The sequence below is a fragment of the Lissotriton helveticus genome, chromosome 6 (assembly GCF_964261635.1).
Source record: "Lissotriton helveticus chromosome 6, aLisHel1.1, whole genome shotgun sequence".
In the NCBI taxonomy this organism is placed as follows: domain Eukaryota; kingdom Metazoa; phylum Chordata; class Amphibia; order Caudata; family Salamandridae; genus Lissotriton; species Lissotriton helveticus.
Genome location: NC_136067.1, coordinates 1,558,541,847 through 1,558,560,651, shown reverse-complemented (window position 1 = coordinate 1,558,560,651; position 18,805 = coordinate 1,558,541,847).

Genomic DNA, 18,805 nt, shown 5'->3' with positions numbered 1-18,805 from the left:
GACTCACCAACCTTTGGTGGGGAACACCCACCCTAGGAGTCTGTAATCAGGTGACCTCCCTTCTTCACCACTCTACCTGGTGTGTGCTAAAGACTCTAACTGTAGTTCCATACTTCTGAGGTTCTGGTACTTAACAACCCTACTCTGACCACACTGCCTGCTGACAAAGAGTTTCACAGCTGGAAATGAGAGTACAGCACAAAGAAGGATGTATATCAAAACAATGCCACTTTGTTATAATATGGCATCACAATCAATATTTATTCAGTGCTTTAAATGATTAAAAATAAGATTAACTCATCAATATCCATAAGATTTATTTAGCAAAGTTTCATTGTAGTGTGTTTTAAACTTAAGGCTTCAAATATGATTGCATTTGTCTGCAGGTGTTAGCTGCTTTTATATAAATAGTGTGCGTATGATCGTTAACGAGTGGTGATGAGAGGGTGTATAATTAACATTCCTTAGACAGGAAGTGTAGAGAGCACAGTATTGCCAACACCTGGGAACTCATAAAAGGGAGATTTAAATAAAAATATCGGATTCATGTCATTTCCCTATTAATTTGCAGTGCAGTGTAGAACATTTTAAGTGACAGAAAAGTAAGATAGTGTCATTTTCGAGAGTCTTCTAGTTCAACTGAGATGATCAGCATGCCTGAGACCACATCCCTAAATCTCACCCTCCAAGCTGCTGCTAAACATTGAAATGTACATGGGGCTTTAAGTGGGACGGATTCTTTAAAAACCTGACTTTGAAACAGGTCCGTATAGGACTATTGATTAATGTCTTTAACTTTACAGCCCCCAAAAAAGTTTGAATACTCAATAATGACCGTAAAACCTCTTACAGTAAATCAGGTCAGCTGTGCAAATCTGGTTTACATTTCACATATTTTACATCATCTTGCATTCCCTAAGAGCATTTGGTTTTAGAAGATGTTGTATTTCTGTATTTTTTTCTTTTAACATATGACTGTGGTATAATGCAAACTTTGAACTAGGTCACTTTCAGGTGTCTGGGTGAGTTTAGGTTGTAGGTGGGTGTACATAAATGGGCACGATTGAGAGTTCTGGAGCAGAGGCAGCAGGCAGTGCGAATTTCACACAGTGTCTGCCAGTGGGTCATAAAGGTGTTCAGACGTCATGCACTTTCAATCCTTGGCCTCTCTGCAAAGAGCGATGGTCACATATGTGCCGATTATAATTGTTAGTCTATGGCAAAATCTATTAAGGAGATGCACAGCTGTTGAAATGTTGACAGCACCAAAAAATAACAATACAGTGCTAACAGGTGAATGAGTTAGTGGGTTGTGTGCATGGGGGATGGTGAACTGGAGGCAATGAACTTCCAGAAGGACAGCTTAAGAAGATGCTGCTGAAGAGGGAAGTGAAAGTGTGTGAAATAAGAAGATGGAGGATTTCAGAAGGATGTGCAGATAACATGGGCGGACGTCTCTAACAGTGAGACTGCAGAGAACATTGGTGTGTAGGGGAAAATGAGAGTGAGTGAAACATCCTAAGACCACTACCCCTTCCACATACCTTACTAATGCTTAATTTACAGTCTCCTGTTTTTAGAATTAAAACATATTCAATACTAATTATTGACAACAAAATCATTGTTGTTACCACTTTATTTGATACTGGTAACAGGAGCCTGCAAAGCCAATAGGTCTAAATTGTTTTAGGTGTATATCTGCTGTTGTGTTATCTCTGGATGCAATAACATAAAACTCGCAGAGAGGCACTCAAATACTCGTCAGGGGCCATGCTTTCTGAAGCACAATACTTTATTTTTCAGATTTGTATGCCATGCCTTACTTACATAGGCCGTGCCCCTTGGATAGGACTCTTAGTCACACTTCTTTGACACTGTTCCTTTTAGAAACCACCCCACCTTTTGCATCTCTATTAAAGCAAAAAAAAACATGTGCCAGTTGCATAAGGGAAAATAAGAGCATAGTGAAATTGAACACCTAAATGCAAACGCTAAAAACTGTACTAAACATTTCTAAAGGGCGGTTGTGAAAGTGGACATATATCAGTTCCTTTCGAAAAACCATTTCACTCTTCATTCACTAACATGTAACTCACTGGTCAGCATCCTATTTGTCTGCCCCATCACAGACACAATTCTCAACCATTCCTCTTGGATTCCCAAAAACCTCAGACATGCCAGATACTAAGAAGTATCGTCAAAGGAAAACTGATTGAATGACCCATCATGGAAGTATCACAGTGCTTGACATTCAAGAGAGAGATTTGGTGCTTGTGGAAAGTTTAGAATGCTGCTCAAGCCTGGGTCACTCAGTCGCCTACCACAAGGAAACAGTGGATTAAGCTACCAGGGAATACACCATTGTCTCAAGCAGGCGTTTGCATGTAAGATTAACCCTGGTCCAGACCTGGAGATTGCCATGAATGGAGATGAACCACTATGGGTTTGGTATCTCCCCATTTCACCGAGACGCCGTCCTATGAGCCTTAGGTCACCCCTTAGAGCTCCATCGGCTGGAACATAGCAATCATAAGTGCAGCAGAAGAAGTGGATCATCAGGATCTGAGAGGCCATCTGAACCCCAATTATGGCTATCTTTGATGACCTAACCATGTGGCAGGATGAGCATTTTCCTCACTTACATTAGGGCTTTTGGTACCCTTACTTCACCATTGCCTACTGGCTGGTGGACCACTGAGCCAACAAGAAGGTGGTGGCTGTGTGGTTAGTAAAACTCCTTTGCTGATTCACCTGAGTCAAAGTCAAAGGCAACAGTAAAACAAGACCTTATCCAGAACTATCTATAAGATGTTCAGACTATTTGTCAAAGGCCAGTTGAAACTGTACCAGCTGTGGCACTGCAAAACCATTACATTGTTGGTGCCTGAGTTTAAACAGGAAGACCTAAGCTTGGACCAGGAGAACAGAGATTGTGTCCAGCACAGTGAGCCACAGCACAGCAGTGCATGGGAAGCAGGGAGGTGGTCCCTCATACTGGAACTTGGTCCAGTCTGGGGCTAGGGGACTGCACTAAGGGGCAGATTTATCAAGGCTTTTGGTGCTGCAAAGCCAACCAAAGACTTCATATAGTATTTATATTCCAGTGCAAAACATTTTTTTCTGGAAAAAAGCCCACAAAGTTGTGCAAATAGTGTTTTGGGGCCCTTCGCAATACTTTGCATTAAGTGAGCCTTCCATGAGGCAGGTAAAAAGTCATACAGAAATTGTTATTTCTCCATACTTTTCTCACTTTGCATGCGTGCTGCAGTGTATACCACACATCCAATTTGTGAAATGTTTTAAAAACATATCTAGGCATAGAATTTTTGTACTGGAAAGGCATCCTTCCAATACAAAATCTATGCTAGCCAGCACACACACATTTGCACTAAGGTGTTAAGATGTGTGTGTGGCACAAGACAGCATTAAAGCAGCGCGAGCACAGGGGAGACATTAACAGCAGGCTGCTCTCTCCTACTAGCTTAACGCAAAAACTTTGGTTGCTGCAATGTGTTGTGCTTTTTTTTTGTATATCTGCCCCGAAAAGTACTCATGGCAACACCAAAACCAAAAATTAAAGTACACCTTCCAACAAATACATTGTTTAATCTAAACTGAGAATTAATGAAGAGTTATGAATTACATACTTAATGGGACATGTTACATAATCTTGGCGCGCTAAAATTGAACGTATTCCGTTTTGCAATTTTTTGTGTCTTGTGTACTAGGCAGCGGGGCAAATGATCACATGTTTGCTCCAACGCAAAAAAAGTATCCAGGATGTCCTTTATTTTTTCTCTTTTTCCAAAGAAAGGAGCAGAGCAATTACATCTCTGCCACCTTTAAAACCTGGAAGGCAAAATCTTTTTTATGCAGTCATTTTTTAAAATGTTGTATTACGAATTTTTATTTTAGTGGAGATTGATCCAGCTTCAGTTTTTTCAGTGTTACAAACTGTATTGCACTGAAACTGATTTATTAGCAATATATATGTTATATATATTTTTAAATGATGCATCCATCTATCCAGCAATTTAGGAAAGGACTCAAGACCTGGCTGTTCGATTGAACAGATCACCACGAAGCAGTTAGCAACTCCAGCGCCTTGAGGACCCAGTGAGGATTTGCTGCGCTTTCTAAATTCTTGAGTGATTGATTGATTATGTTTTCTTCATCTGTATCCTGACGATAAAGTGACATGGACTGGAGCTGCACAATTTCTGCATTCCTTTTCACGCAAGCAAAAACAGGACAAAAGAGAATTCACTTCCTGTTTCACAAGTGCAAATATTATGTAATCGAGACTTCAGAAGAAGTGGCCTTTGTAGGTCGGAATGCCCTCATTAGGAGAACCAAGTTGAAATACGTGTCTGAAGAGTCTGGACATTTTTTTTTAAATAGAGAAATACATCCAAAGAAGGGGAGATTGGGAAGCAAGGCAGGGCATTCCAGAGAAGTGAGGTTGCCAGAGCGCTCGGATAGTTTTGCCAGTCAGGCATGCTGCAAGCGGTTGAGAATGAAATGTTTCGCATTCCTCGACGTGCTTTGCCCGTATCTGAGCTCCGTAACTCTAAGGCAGAATTTCTTTTTATAAACAATGTCGCACGCTGAGTCAATCTCCCTAAAATACGTTGTTAAAAAATAGTTTTGATAAAAAACATATTGTTACTTCCTCTTTTGTCTTTTGCTGGTTTTAACTGTTTTTTTTTTTTGCAGTCTTGTGAAATCTCAAAAGACGAGTTGACAGGAAAAATAGTATTGAAGTCCCGCGTAATTGTTGCTGGCGATAGACTGTATTCTAATAGTAATGTTATTGCATGGACACACCACTTCATACCCATGAAGATGCGTGACCGGCCTCGTAACTTACCTTGCTTACTAACATGGGATTCTTACGTTTTATAAACCAATACTAAATTAAATTGTTGGACGTTTTTAACCGCCTCCGTGTCACGTGGACACAGGTGTGGCATCTGGACGCGCACTTCCTCTTCTCGCGCCAACTCTGTATAACTGCAGGGGCAGCCCAGATGACATCACCGGCCTTCTGCTGAGGGGGCAATATGGCGAAAAAAGTCCCAACTCGGATATGTTTCACGGGCAGCTGTTGCACACAGCCTGTAAACTAAAAGCGACGGAGAGTGAGGGGGAGCCTGGGGCCTGGAATCAATGACCCGTCCCCCTCCCCTCCCCCCTGCAGGAGTGGCCAAGCAACCCAACAGAGAACAATAACAGACTTGAGAGGAAACAATATGGTGCCTGATGGACTCACTGCCTGACTAATAGGCGGCTCCTTAAACTGCCCTGGGCCTGATTGCAAGGCCGCTTTACAGTACTTCTGACTCTTGTTGAGCTTGTGAAGGGGCACTTCAGAGCCCCTGGTGCTGGGCATGAGCACAAGCAGGAGGAATGCGTGTTTGTGCGTGCTTCCGTGCACCTCTTTAGTTCAACAGATGGGTTAGTACCCCTGCCATAGTAGGAGGCGAGATGGGCCTGGCAGTTTATCTGATTTTAAAATTGCACTCAGGTTTCACTCAACCTTGAGACAAATTGCAACTATTTTTTTTTAGTGTAAGCTCTCCTAACCCGCTATTTCTGCTCAACGATAATGACGTGTATGTTCTCTGTAGGCTTTAATATCAGTTTTTGTTATGCCTCTCCATAATCATACGCATACATCATATGCTCCTTCCCTGAATGTTTGCCACTTAAAATGTGCTTCCATCTTTTGTACTGCGTTTCTTGAGTTGTATACAGTAAGTCTAAATACCATACACTTTCAGAACTTCCTTTTTACTATCTTCTTTATTTGCACATTCAGGTGAGTTATATTACTCCAGTTAAAACGTATGTGGCTGGCTCTTGTGATTAATTTGTTAGGAGGTCCAAAGTGTCTTAAATAATAGTAAAGTTTTTTTTTCTGTACTTAGTATAGGGCCCGTAGCGCCCTAGTGAAACCTTCAAGTACATTCCTAGAAGCCTGGCTACACACGTGACTTTGAAATATCCCCATTACTTCAGGAAGTTCGGTTTGTGAAAAAAAATATCACATACTAAGGAGTTTCATAGTGTAGAGCCTTGTGGGTGCAGGGATGTTCTTTCCCTTTTAACCAGAGCCACTGGGATTAAGCAGGTCTGCAGCCACAGCTTTTTTTCTGCATAATTATGGATGTGCCACATTTGACACACAATCCATCCCCTGCTAAATAATCTGCAGATTTTAACCCCAAACATTTCTAGATGAAATATATGGAAAGATGCTAAAACGTGGCAACGTGTTCCCGTGCAGTGAAAGGCCCTTCACAAGGGTTAACTGGCCATTGTTCAGATGCTTATTTCTGTATTTGGTTGCTAAACTTGTATTAATAATGGGAAATCTTTGCCCAGGCAGTATCACCGCGTGTAATAAAAACCTCACAATAATAACGTAATAATATCAAAAACTGTGACACATTATGCCTCATAATTTGCATTTTCTTGCTGAATAATTTAGTCAACCTTGCTACATAATGTGGTACTCCCCTGTCACAGAATTCCAGTGGCCCTGCTTTTATCATTTGTATCTTGCTGGGCCAAGGGCAAGAGTTCTTATGAAGATCGGCCTTGCGTATCTTCTTGACTGATACGACTGTGCTTTTGTATTGCGGTAGGTGGGCACACACCTATGCAATCTGTGGTATGAGAGGCAACTGCTTATGAAAGCCACTCCAAACTCAGAAGACTGTGAAATAGCTTCAGGAGGGGGGAGGTGAATGGTGAAGTGGTTAAATCTGTCCATGTTACAGATGGGAAGGCAGGTTTCATCTGGACCCTTCCTATCTTTTCTAGGATTGCCCTCATGTGCAATTAGAGCAGTCGGTTTTGAACTGGGACACCCTTTACAATGTATTGATGAGGTAGTAACAGTAGGGTGGCGTCCTATGCAGAAGACAAAGAAAAAAAGATGAAGCTTTTAGGGACTACAGTGATTTTGATAAAGAGTTTGACTTCAGTAAAGTGAGTCTGAAATCAGTAAGCAAAGAATGCTGTAAGAAGTTTTGGGCTTTTTACATGAATTTCTTTTTATTCCTTATTATTCAATCGAATACTGCTAATCCGTGAAGTGTAAAAAGTAAGAAAACTGTAAGTATATCAAAAGGGAGGGAGCAAAAAATAAGTAAAATGACTTAACAATCTAAATATAAACAAGGGTCAATATAGAGCCCACAGAGAATTTCTGTAACATTGTCTTTCTTTACTGCAGTTTCCCCGTAGAAACTGTTGTTCAATGTTGGCTTCTTCTCTATAACACCTTTCTAAGTTTAAAGAAAAAGTTTATTTATGGTAAACAATACCATTGAAAAATTACACTATGGAGGAATATGTAAAAAATTGAATTTATCAGTATGCTTTTGAGTTGTAAATAAAGTGGGGAAGGTATAAGGAAAGAAATAGAAAACATGATATAAGCAAGGTAATCATGTAACATCCTAAGTAGATTACATAATGAAATCTGACATTTGTGTATTATATAATAACATACATTGATATCTTGTAAACATAAGTAAATGCGTATAAAATAATGTTATTATTAACAATAGGAAGTCAAGGGGGTGTGAGAACTTCCGCTGGGTATGCCTGTGCACTTTGATCGAAGAAATTAGGAAATGCAGACAATAATGTGTAATGTGTTAATGTAAGGGATATAGTATGGATATATGCTCTGTGCACTCTATAATTATAAAGTTACTTTTGTGATATGAGGGTAGAGCGTGTCAGAGTTGAGAAAAAAAACAACGCAAAACCATTATCTTTGAATGGAGGTTAAAAATGCAGAAAAAATAATCTGTTATTATTTAACATAATTTAATTATTCCAATTATGCGAGTAGGATACCTGTTCTCTGCATTTGTGATAACAACGGTGGCCGGCACAAAATGGCAGGCACTCTGAGGTGGCAAGACGTGTTGGGAAAGGAACATTCTTCAAGCTTCAAGCTATTAAAAGCCATGCATTTTAATCCTTATATGATAACTGTCCTCGTGAGATTTTTGCAAAGTATTGTCAGCGGGTTGAAGTGTGCGGCAAAGATTGTATCTCACAGGTCCCAGGGAGCTTCACTTGGAAACCGCTATCAACGTCAGACATCAAGCCATTCCTCTCCGTAACACCTTTCTACAAGAGTATGCACCCATCGGCTGTAAGACCACATCTTTTTATCTCAGTGATTGTGCTTTCCTGTTCAAAAGATTCTGTCTTCCAGCCACAGCAACAATTTTGTCCTATTCTGGTGCATCTCCATCCCACCATACATCTCAGTGTTAGTGTAAACTTTACCACCACTGCCTGTTTCATTTTGTCTGGTTGTGTAAGTCTCCCTGTCCTAGCATCTGTTTTTCCTGCCCTGTTTCCAGTGCATCCATTTTACAGGGTCATTGTTTTCCGTTCCAATTGTCTGTGCTTTCCTGTCTTTTTGTTTTGTGTATATATTGCTGACACCTAGGTTGTGTAATGTGCTTGTGAGCATGTTGTTGACCGTCAAATGCTCCTGAGAAGGATGAGAGTATCAGGAAACAGGGTCTGATCCTGCTGATTTTTTCTTGAAATTCTTAAGTGTATTTTATTTGACATCAGCAATATTTGAATAACAATGTTTTACATAGTCCCAATGAAGGTACGTAGATCAATGAAGAAGCGGTGGTAAAACACAATTAAGAAAAAGTAACAGTTGATGGGGGAGGTTTAATTTAAAATAAAAAAGTTTAATTTACCTTCTCTGGCCCGGTCCCGTCCCGCATCATGTCTGCTTCACTCTCTGCTCCTCACAGGAAGCAGGCAGCCTCCCTCCCCTCTGCCAATCACTATGCTACAATGGCAGCCATGTGATTGTCTGGGACGCCAACCACACAGGCGTCTATGGGGAGGCCATTTTTTCCATTTAGGCTGCATGCAACCTACATGGAGAAAAGGGAGAGTGCATATGACTGGTTTGGTCGGCCCTGAGGCTGACCAAACAATCAACGCCTTCAAAGTGGGCAAGCCACACCTCCCCTGCCCTCGAGCAGGACCGCCCATCTTCCCGCCCCCAATTAAACCTTTCTGCTTTCTTTCAGCGCGAGAAGCAGAAACATAAAATGATAAAATGATCCCACCCAGACGGGCTTTAGACCCAAACATGGGACTGAGCCCGCCCTTCTTATGGTCACAGAGGAGTCCAGAAAGATCCTAGACCAACGAGGATCAGTGGCAGTGATCCTCCTTGACCTCAGCGCGGCGTTTGATACGGTCAGCCATGACATCTTGCTGCACCGCATATCTAACGCCGGGATCAGGGACAAAGCCTGGCTGTGGTTCAAATCCTTTTTAGAGGATAGATACTTCCGAGTCTTTGAGGGTGAGTCTACGTCCACCTGTAGACCTTTAAAGTGCGGGGTTCCTCAGGGCTCTTCTTTGAGTCCCGCATTGTTCAACATATACATGAGGCCACTGGCTGAGGTCGTCCGCCCTTTTGGGATTAAGATCATCTCCTATGCGGACGACACGCAGCTGGTGGTCTCACTGGCGCAGGAGGCCAATATACCTGCGTCAGGCGGTCTCAAAGAATGCCTAGATAAGGTCAAGGGCTGGATGTCCTCTTCATTTCTTAAATTGAACGGGGACAAAACGGAGTTGATGCTCCTAGGTTCCCCTGATCCCTACTTCCCCGATACCCTGTGGCCCCCCTGTCTAGGCCTTCCTCCAACCCCAAAAAACAACATCAAGAGCCTTGGGGTTTGGTTGGATAGGTCCTTATCATTTAGCACCCAGGCCATAAAACTCTCGGCCGCCTGTTTTGGACTCATGAGAATGTTAAACAAAATCTTCCCTCTCCTTCCCGTGGAGGCAAAGCAGGTGGCTGTACAGGGTCTAATACAATCACGCCTGAACTTCAATAACGTGCTCTACCTTGGTGCCCCAGAATATACCATACGCAGACTCCAGTTAGTGCAGAACTGCGCAGCACGCCTGCTGCTTAAGATCCCACGCAGACAATAGGTGAGGGCCGGGCTGGCCAGCCTTCATTGGCTACCAGTGCGTCAGAGGATTCTGTTTAAGGCCATGTGCATTGCACATCAGGCCTTCTGGGACACGGGCCCCAGGATTACCCGGGACCTAATTACTCACTACCATCCCAGCAGAAACCTCCGCTCCAGCCAGACTTTCTTGGCTACGACACCAAGAATAAAAAGATCCAGATCTGGCGGCAGGACGTTTGCCTACAACGCATCCATGGCATGGAACAAACTCCCCTTGCACCTGAGAGCCAATTGCAATCTGCCCACATTCCGTAAACAGTTAAAAACTTTTCTTTTTAACTTGCCCCGCTAATTCCAGCTAGCCTCCCTCGTAGGTTCTTGGTTATTCTAGCGCTTGGACGCCTTCGGGCAGCAATTCGCGCTCTATAAATCTACATCCATTCCATTCCATTCCATTCCATTTTTAATAATACCATTTTATGTTTCTGCTTCTCGCACTGCGAGAAAACAGTGGCTGCCCGTGGAGAAGAGATCCAAGTGGATCTGTGTGCATGGTGCACAAAGCCTCAGAAGTCGCGGACTAGTAATAATAAAAAAGATCTGAACAGAATACAAGAGAAGAAGAAGGGAACTGAGCAAGAGAACTAGAATTCAGAAACTGTGAACAGGAAAGGGAGGGATGGATTCTGAGAAACAGAGATGGTGAGATGAACAATATAGAAACACGGATCATGAAAGATAGAACTGAAATCTGAGAAACATGGAATATGGAAAGAGCAGACCACCCTAATCTAAAATAGATATAGAGAGCAAGGATAGAAAGTAAGCAACTAGAACAAGAAACTCAGGAGTGCAGGAGCAATGGAAAGAAGAACAATAGCATCAAGACAGATACTGGGAAAAGTAAGAAACATAAATAAGCACAGGACAATGAAAACAGGACAGGCCTTCATGCAGAACAGCAAGCTTCACTCAATCTCAGCAGTAAGACAAACTTGAAAAAACTTAGCACTGCATTCAGAGGAAAGATATAGCTGCCAATTGACAGGAGGAGCTCAGCTGTAGGAACAGAGCCAGTTCAAAAGATTTAGCCAACTGCTGGGAATCTGAGCTCCAGCACTAGATAGAAGGCTGCACTGACACTTGAAAAGGCAAAGACTGGAGATGCCAGAAGGCACAAGAAGGAAAACAAGAAAGGAGTGCATATCGAAACTGAGACAGAGGAAAGTTTGGAAATCAAATAATTATGCCTCAGTGAAGCTGTATTGACAAAGAACCATGATGACAAACATAACTCATCCTTTAGGATGAGTTATGGCGGAAAGATTATGCAGAGGAAGTGAAATCTAAGTACAAAGAGTCAGTGACCAAATATAAAACTTTAATCTCCGAAGCCAAGAGAAAATATTATTGTGAAAGAATAGAATTAGCTAAAAACTCCAATAAATTACTTTATGAGACCACCAAACAGCTAGCTGGCTTAACTGCAGATCTGACACCTCCCCCCTCCCAAGCCCTCTGCGATGATTTGTCCAACTTTTTTTTCAGCAAAGTTGAAGACATTTATCGGGTGTTCGCCAACAACATCAATGTCCTTCCGAAACCCCCGACCACCCATCATGGCCCCACTTTCCTCCAGTTCAAAGAGGTCACCTGTGAGCAGATACATAATATCATATCTTCTATCAAATCGGGCTCAGCCCTAGACCCATGTCCGCTAAAGGTTCTGCGCCCAATTGTGGAAGTGGTTCTTCCGGCCATGACCACAATTTGCAACTCTATGTTTGACACAGGTATCTACCCAGAGATTTTAAAAAAGACCCTCATAAAACCCCTCCTCAAAAAACCCAACTTGGACAGGGAAGAACCTAAAAGTTACCGCCCAATTGCCAATCTCCCACTCTTGGCGAAAATAGTTGAGAAAATCATGAACTCTCAATTATCTTCCTTTCTTGAGGAACACAAACTTCTGGACGAATCACAGTTCGGCTTCCGCCAATTCCACGGAACTGAGACCGCCCTGGTTAAGGCGGCGGATGATATCAGAGCCATCCGGGATGGGGGAGGAACGGCAGTTTTGATACTGTTGGACCTTTCGGCGGCCTTCGACACGGTCGACCATGTCACCTTGATCGACCGTGTCGAGGGCTTGGGCGTTCGATGTAATGCCAAGAGACTACTCGCCTCTTTTCTTGCAAACAGGTCCCAGGTCGTGACTGTTGGATCCTTCAAATCATCCCCCTTGTCACTGCCATGCGGGGTCCCTCAAGGCTCATCCCTGAGTCCGACACTATTTAACATTTATGTGTCGGACCTTGCCCAAGTCATCCGGGCACATGGGATGAGCCTTACATCTTATGCTGATGACACCCAGTTGGTACTCGCCGTCAAGAATGATGGGCCTAAAATCGCCAGCAATTTCAATCAAGGCATGTCAGCAATTGGGAGTTGGATGGCCTCAAATTGCCTGAAATTGAACCCCGACAAATCGGAAGTTGTCATTTTCGGCAATTTATCCCCGGCGTGGTCTTCCATCTGGTGGCCGTCATCCATGGGCCAGCCCCCGGCTCCAATCTGTAAAGTGAGGAACCTGGGAGTCATGTTTGACGATCGCCTGACCTTTCTACCACATGCAAATCAGATCTCCTCCTCAGCCTTCCATAAATTACGGCTTATTAAAAAAATCTTACCTCTGTTACCTGAGACTGCTGGCAAAACATTGGTGAGCTCCCTGGTTTTGTCTACTTTAGACTATTGTAATGCCTTGTTCCTATGTGCCCAAGAGAGAGTGTTACAGAAAATGCAGGCTATTCAAAATGCTGCTGCCAGGCTTCTAGGACGCATCCCCAAATACCAATCGGTGTCACCCATAATAAAACAGCTCCACTGGTTACCTGTACGAAAGAGAATAAAATTCAAGTCTCTCTGCCTGGTATATAAGGCTATACATAATGTGCGACCTGCATTCTTCAGTCAAAATCTCATTCCCTACCTTCCTTCCAGAACGTTACGATCAGCTAGCTCACTTGATCTGGTGGTACCACGTACCAAATCGTCTCCTGGGGAGATAGAAGACTCCTTGTTGCTGCACCAAAACTTTGGAATACCCTGCCACATTCAATTAAAACAAGTACCTCCCTTTTATCTTTCCGTAAGCAGCTTAAGACCTGGCTCTTTAATCAATGAACCTCCAGCGCCCCCGTGGGTTGAACACTGCAGTAACTCAGCGCCGAGATGCCCAAGGGCCTTCGTTCGCGCTTTATAAGTGTTGAAATAAATAAATAAATAAATAAATAGGATGTGACTATTGGAAGTTCTGATAAAGGAATGTACCACACGGATAAGACTGCACCAGTGTGACAGTATGAACACCAGGATTATAGTGAGAAGTGAAACAAGTTTTCTTTTATAGCATTCCACCTAAAAATCTAGAAAAGGCAGAGCCGCCAAGGCCCTCATGAGCTCCACGTAGTGGCAGGAGGGTAGAATCCTGACACGCCTGCTCATGATTGCCAATTAGAGGCAAGGGACATCTGAAGTAAGAATTCCCATCTTGCACAAGGAATGCCTACCAGATGCCATTGGTGGCCTGTAAATAGTAGCGGTGGCCCCAGATGCCACGGAGGGTTGATGCATGTTAGTATTGATCACCTGATATCAAAGGTGCTCATGCTATGCTACAAATGATCACCATACACCATCATTGCCAATCAGGATTGAGTAATGTATGGTAGAAATAACATGTAGATTTTCTGGATCCAGTGATGTCTGCTTTATGTCAGACACCAGAGATAGCCAAAGGATATTATAGATTTTCACCTCATGCCAGACACCAGGGATAGCCTAATGATGTTAGAGATGTCCTCCTTTTATCAAAGGGAAATCCTGATCATGGTGCCACACTTAGATACATGCCACGTGCGCAAACATGTTCACGGTGAAGGACCGGGATAACCCACTTACTGGGTCTCGGCGGCGGGGGAACCGCCCAAATCTTCCATACCTTCCATACTTAGTAAAAGGAGACACAGGAGCCTTCGTCTGCAGGAGGAACCCAGATTTATTTCAATAGGCCGGGCTATGGATCAGAGTCCCACGCTAGTCAGAGACAAAACCCAGGAGGCTGCTACTTCACTCTGTAGCTTACAAGCCTTTTATACATTTTTCATCCTAGTCTTTTGGCTGTCAGACCATTGTTTTATCAGGGCAGTGTTTACAGTTGATAACCAGATCCAGACGATGTTTGTAGTTAGTGACCTGGTCAAGGCTTGGTACACAGATCATTGTTCACTCGGCTTTGATCAAGGCTCAGTTTTTCAGGTCTTTGTTCAATTGCCTTGATCAAAGCCCGGTCCTTCAAGTCATTGTTTAATCACCCTGATCAGGACCCAACAGTCAGACCATTGTCTAGATAACCTGAGCACGGTGTCAAGGATGTTTACCAGGCTGGGAGCAGGAGATGGAAAACAAGCTTGTTTACACAGGGCATGGGTGTCTCATGGCTTTCTGTTGAACTGCAAAGAACAGGGGGTTGGGTGTGCGACAATTCCTGGGCAGAAATGCAGGCTGCAAGATGGTTTTTGTCGTGTCAGTTTAGATTTTCCTCAGGCATCAGCAGAAATGACCAGGTGGGTCGTGTGGAAGTGTTTGACACGAGATGGCAATGAAAAAACAATGGAATCCCGGTACAGATGATGCTAATCAGAAAAACACTTTTCCTCAGGCCCTCCTTTTGCCATTGAGTGGCAAATACTTTTAAGAAATGTCAATGTTCATAAGACCATCTGTTTCTTGTTGGAGCATCATCATCATCATATTGGTGTTGTGAATGTTAGAGGGTGGAGGCTTGATGGTCCGGACACACATTGTACAGAGCACTTGCAGGCACTGAAAGCACAAACAGCAGGAGACCAGGACAGCTACTCCCAAGGCAAGGAAGATGAGGACCCTCCAACCCCACTGGGAAAGGAGGCCCCAGATCCAGCTGGTGAGGGACCAGCTGCCTTCATCCAAATGAATTTCGGAAGAAAGGCGATGCAGACGGTAACTAGACATAATATCGACTCCACAATATCGAATGGACAAAATATCGAGTTAAAAATATCGACAATAATAAAATATCGATAACAAAAATATTGTTGGGAAAAATATCGATTAAAATAATGATAAAAAAATATCGAGTACAAAAATATCGACTCAAAAAAATCGACAAGACAAAATATCGGTGACCTTAATCTACATCTTAATGACCCGTCTGACAGCGCCAGCATGAATTTTTGCAAAGTATTAGGAGCCTTACAACTGAATCAAATTGTAAGCGGCCCCACCCATCAGTTAGGAAACCTCCTAGATCCGATATTTGTTAACTGGGGGGAAGTAGAAGCGACAACTCCCATCCCCATCCCATGGTCGGATCACTATCTGGTACCTTTTGCCATCCGAATTCCTGACGGCAAATCTCTGCGACCCATTGCACGGTACCATCTCAGGCGAAAATGGGCTACCTTCTCCCAGTCTAAGTTCTGTCAGGCTCTGACTAAAGGAGGGGACCCCGGGGGAGATGATGCAGACACGGCTAACTTTCTTCTCTGCAAGCGCATCAACGATGCTCTCCATCTTACAGCCCCCCTGTCAAAAGCCAAACCTGGTGGCCGTGTTAATAAAACTGCACCTTGGTTCAGTAATAACTTGCGGGACGCAAAAATCACACTGAAAAGAACCGAAAGGCAATGGCGAAGGGCTCTCTCAAAAGACACTAGAGATGCCTACTTGTCAGAGAGAAGACTTTACCATGGCTTAATTAGAAAGTCGAAAGCCACATATTATGCGGCCAGGATCAGCGAAGCTGGTAACTCAACGAAGGAGCTGTTCCTACTCTACAAAACTCTCTCTAATGGAAAATCTGCCATTGCCCCCCAATGATTGCTCACCCGAGTCTTGCGATAGAATCGCAGACTTCTTTGCCGAAAAAATTTCAAAAATCTATTCGTCATTCCCAACCCCACCCATGAATGGGATCGAGTTTGTGGAAAACCCAAGGGAATGGGGAGACATACTTACACTGACGAATTTTGTCACCCCGCCCTCGGAAGATCTCCTTAAAATCTGTAGGTCTGTGAAGTCGGGCTCTCCACGGGACCCTACTACTCCTAAATGTCTAGAGGACAGCCTAGTGGTTCTGGAGCCCTACATCAGGCATCTACTGGACGTGTCTTTCAACACAAAGACAGTGCCCAAAAGAATGGAAAAAAGCGGTAGTCCTTCCTCTTAGGAAAAAAACCAATATTAGCTTCGATAAACTAGATAACCTACGGCCTATCTCTCTCTTACCCTACCTGGCCAAGGTGGCCGAAAAAACGGTTAATCTCCAGCTTATGGATTTTGTGGACAAAGCCGCCTTACTGCACGACACCCAATTTGGCTTCCGCCCCCGCCACTCAACGGAATCGGCACTTCTGATGGCTGTGGAGTCCCTAAGGCAGGGGGTGGATGAGGGACATACTATGGCCCTTATCCTATTGGACCTGAGTGCGGCATTCGACACTGTAGCGCATTCCACCTTGCTACAGTGTCTGAATAATGGAGGCATATCAGGAGCCGCACTCCAATGGATCCAATCCTTCCTGACTGGGAGAAGTTTCCAGATCCGTCAAGGAGACCACTACTCTAGAGACATGGGACTGGGCCAGGGAGTTCCTCAGGGATCGTCCTTGAGCCCAACCCTTTTCAATCTTTATGTCTCCCCAGTGGCGCCGATTGCCACGGGAGATGGATTGCAAATTGTATCCTATGCCGAAGACACGCAGCGGTTGTCTCCCTCTCGCGTGCACCCGGCCTTGCCATGGACAGCTTCAGGGCCTGCATGCAGGACCTTGCTACCTGGATGTCCACAAATTGCCTGAAATTAAATGGCAACAAGACCGAGGTGCTAGTGGTGGGAGGGAATCCTTCCGTCTGGTCGTCGGCATGGTGGCCTTCATGCCTGGGTGAGGCACCTAGACCCCGGCAGGAAGTCAGAAACCTGGGGATCTGGCTCGATGCTGACCTGTCTCTCGGACCCCAGATAGACAGGGTTACGGGCATTTGCTTCAGCGTTTTAAAAATCCTGCGAAAGGTCCTAGTTCTCCTCCCTATGGCCGCACGCAGAACGCTGGTGCACGCTCTGGTCACCTCACGCCTGGACTTTGGCAACCTACTCTATCTGGGAGCTACCTGTAAGGCAATAAATCGACTACAGGTGCTACAGAATGCGGCAGCTCGCCTCATACTAAAACTACCTAAAAGATCAGACTCCAAAGCTGCCCTTCAGTCCCTTCATTGGTTACCTATAAAGAGCAGAGTTGAATTCAAAGCTCTCTGCACCTGCCACCGTATCCTTGCTAATAAGGCACCAGCACCACTCCAGAACCTAGTCACCAGGTATGTTCCATCTCGCGCTCTGCGCTCCTCGCAGGGAGGCCTACTTAAGGTCCCGAGGGTAAAGAGAGCTCGCATGGGAGGAAGATCCTTTCGATACCTGGGGGCTAAGAGCTGGAATGCTCGACCTCTCAATCTACGTCTGGACCCTTCTGAATCTAGTTTCCGGAGGAAATTGAAAACACATCTCTTTTCAAAATAGTTGGCCCCTTCCCCTTTGTGTCCTATGAGTGCTTCAGTTAGCGCGGGGACACGCTTTTAGCATAACCAAGCGCTTTACAAAATTCCCTTAATGATAATAATAATAATCGATAAATAGTCAAAGTAAAAAATATCGATAATATGTAGAAAAAAGGTAAAAAAAAATAAATGTATTAATAGTAATATAAATTGTAGTTAATGTTTAGGAGCGGGATGTTGGGTTAATAGGGGATAAGGGTGGGGAGTAATTTAAAATAAATAATTAATTAATAGATGTTTGTAAATATTTGTAATTATTAATTAATTGGTAAATAATTAATTTTAATTAGTTAATTAATTAATATAATTTTGTACATATTTTTTATTAGTAAATAATTGGTAATTAATTAATATGAATTAGTTAATTACATTAAATAGAGTAATTTTTATATATATAATATTTTGTTATTGCTAAATAATTAATTGGGAAAAAATAATATTAATTATTACATTAAATTAATTACAGCTAATGTGCTAATATATTAACTTCTTTGTTATTGTTATAAATTGTAATTAATGTTTAGGAGCGGGATGTTGGGTTAATAGGGGATAAGGGTGGGGAGTAATTTAAAATAAATAATTAATTAATATATGTTTGTAAATATTTTTAATTATTAATTAATTGGTAAATAATTAATATTAATTAGTTAATTAATTATTATAATTTTGTACATATTTTTTATTAGTAATTAATTGGTAATTAATTAATATTAATTAGTTAATTACATTAATTAGAGTAATTTTATATATATATAATATTTTGTTATTGTTAATTAATTAATTGGGAAAAAATCATATTAATTATTACATTAAATTAATTACAGCTAATGTGCTAATATATTAACTTCTTTGTTATTGTTAATTAATAATTAATTGGTAATTAAATAATATTAATTAATTTTGGGTAAAGGAGTAGTTTTAGGGTTCAGGGTCAGTTTTGGGTTTTTGGGTAAAGGGGTATTTTTAGGGTTCAGGGTCAGTTTTGGGTTTTTGGGTAAAGGGGTATTTTTAGTGTTCAGGGTCAGTTTTCAGTCTTTAGGTAAAGGGGTATTTTTAGGGTTCAGGGTCAGTTTTGGGTTTTTGGGTAAAGGGGTATTTTTTAGGGTTCAGGGTCAGTTAAGTTCTTGGGTAAAGGGGTATTTTTAGGGTTCAGG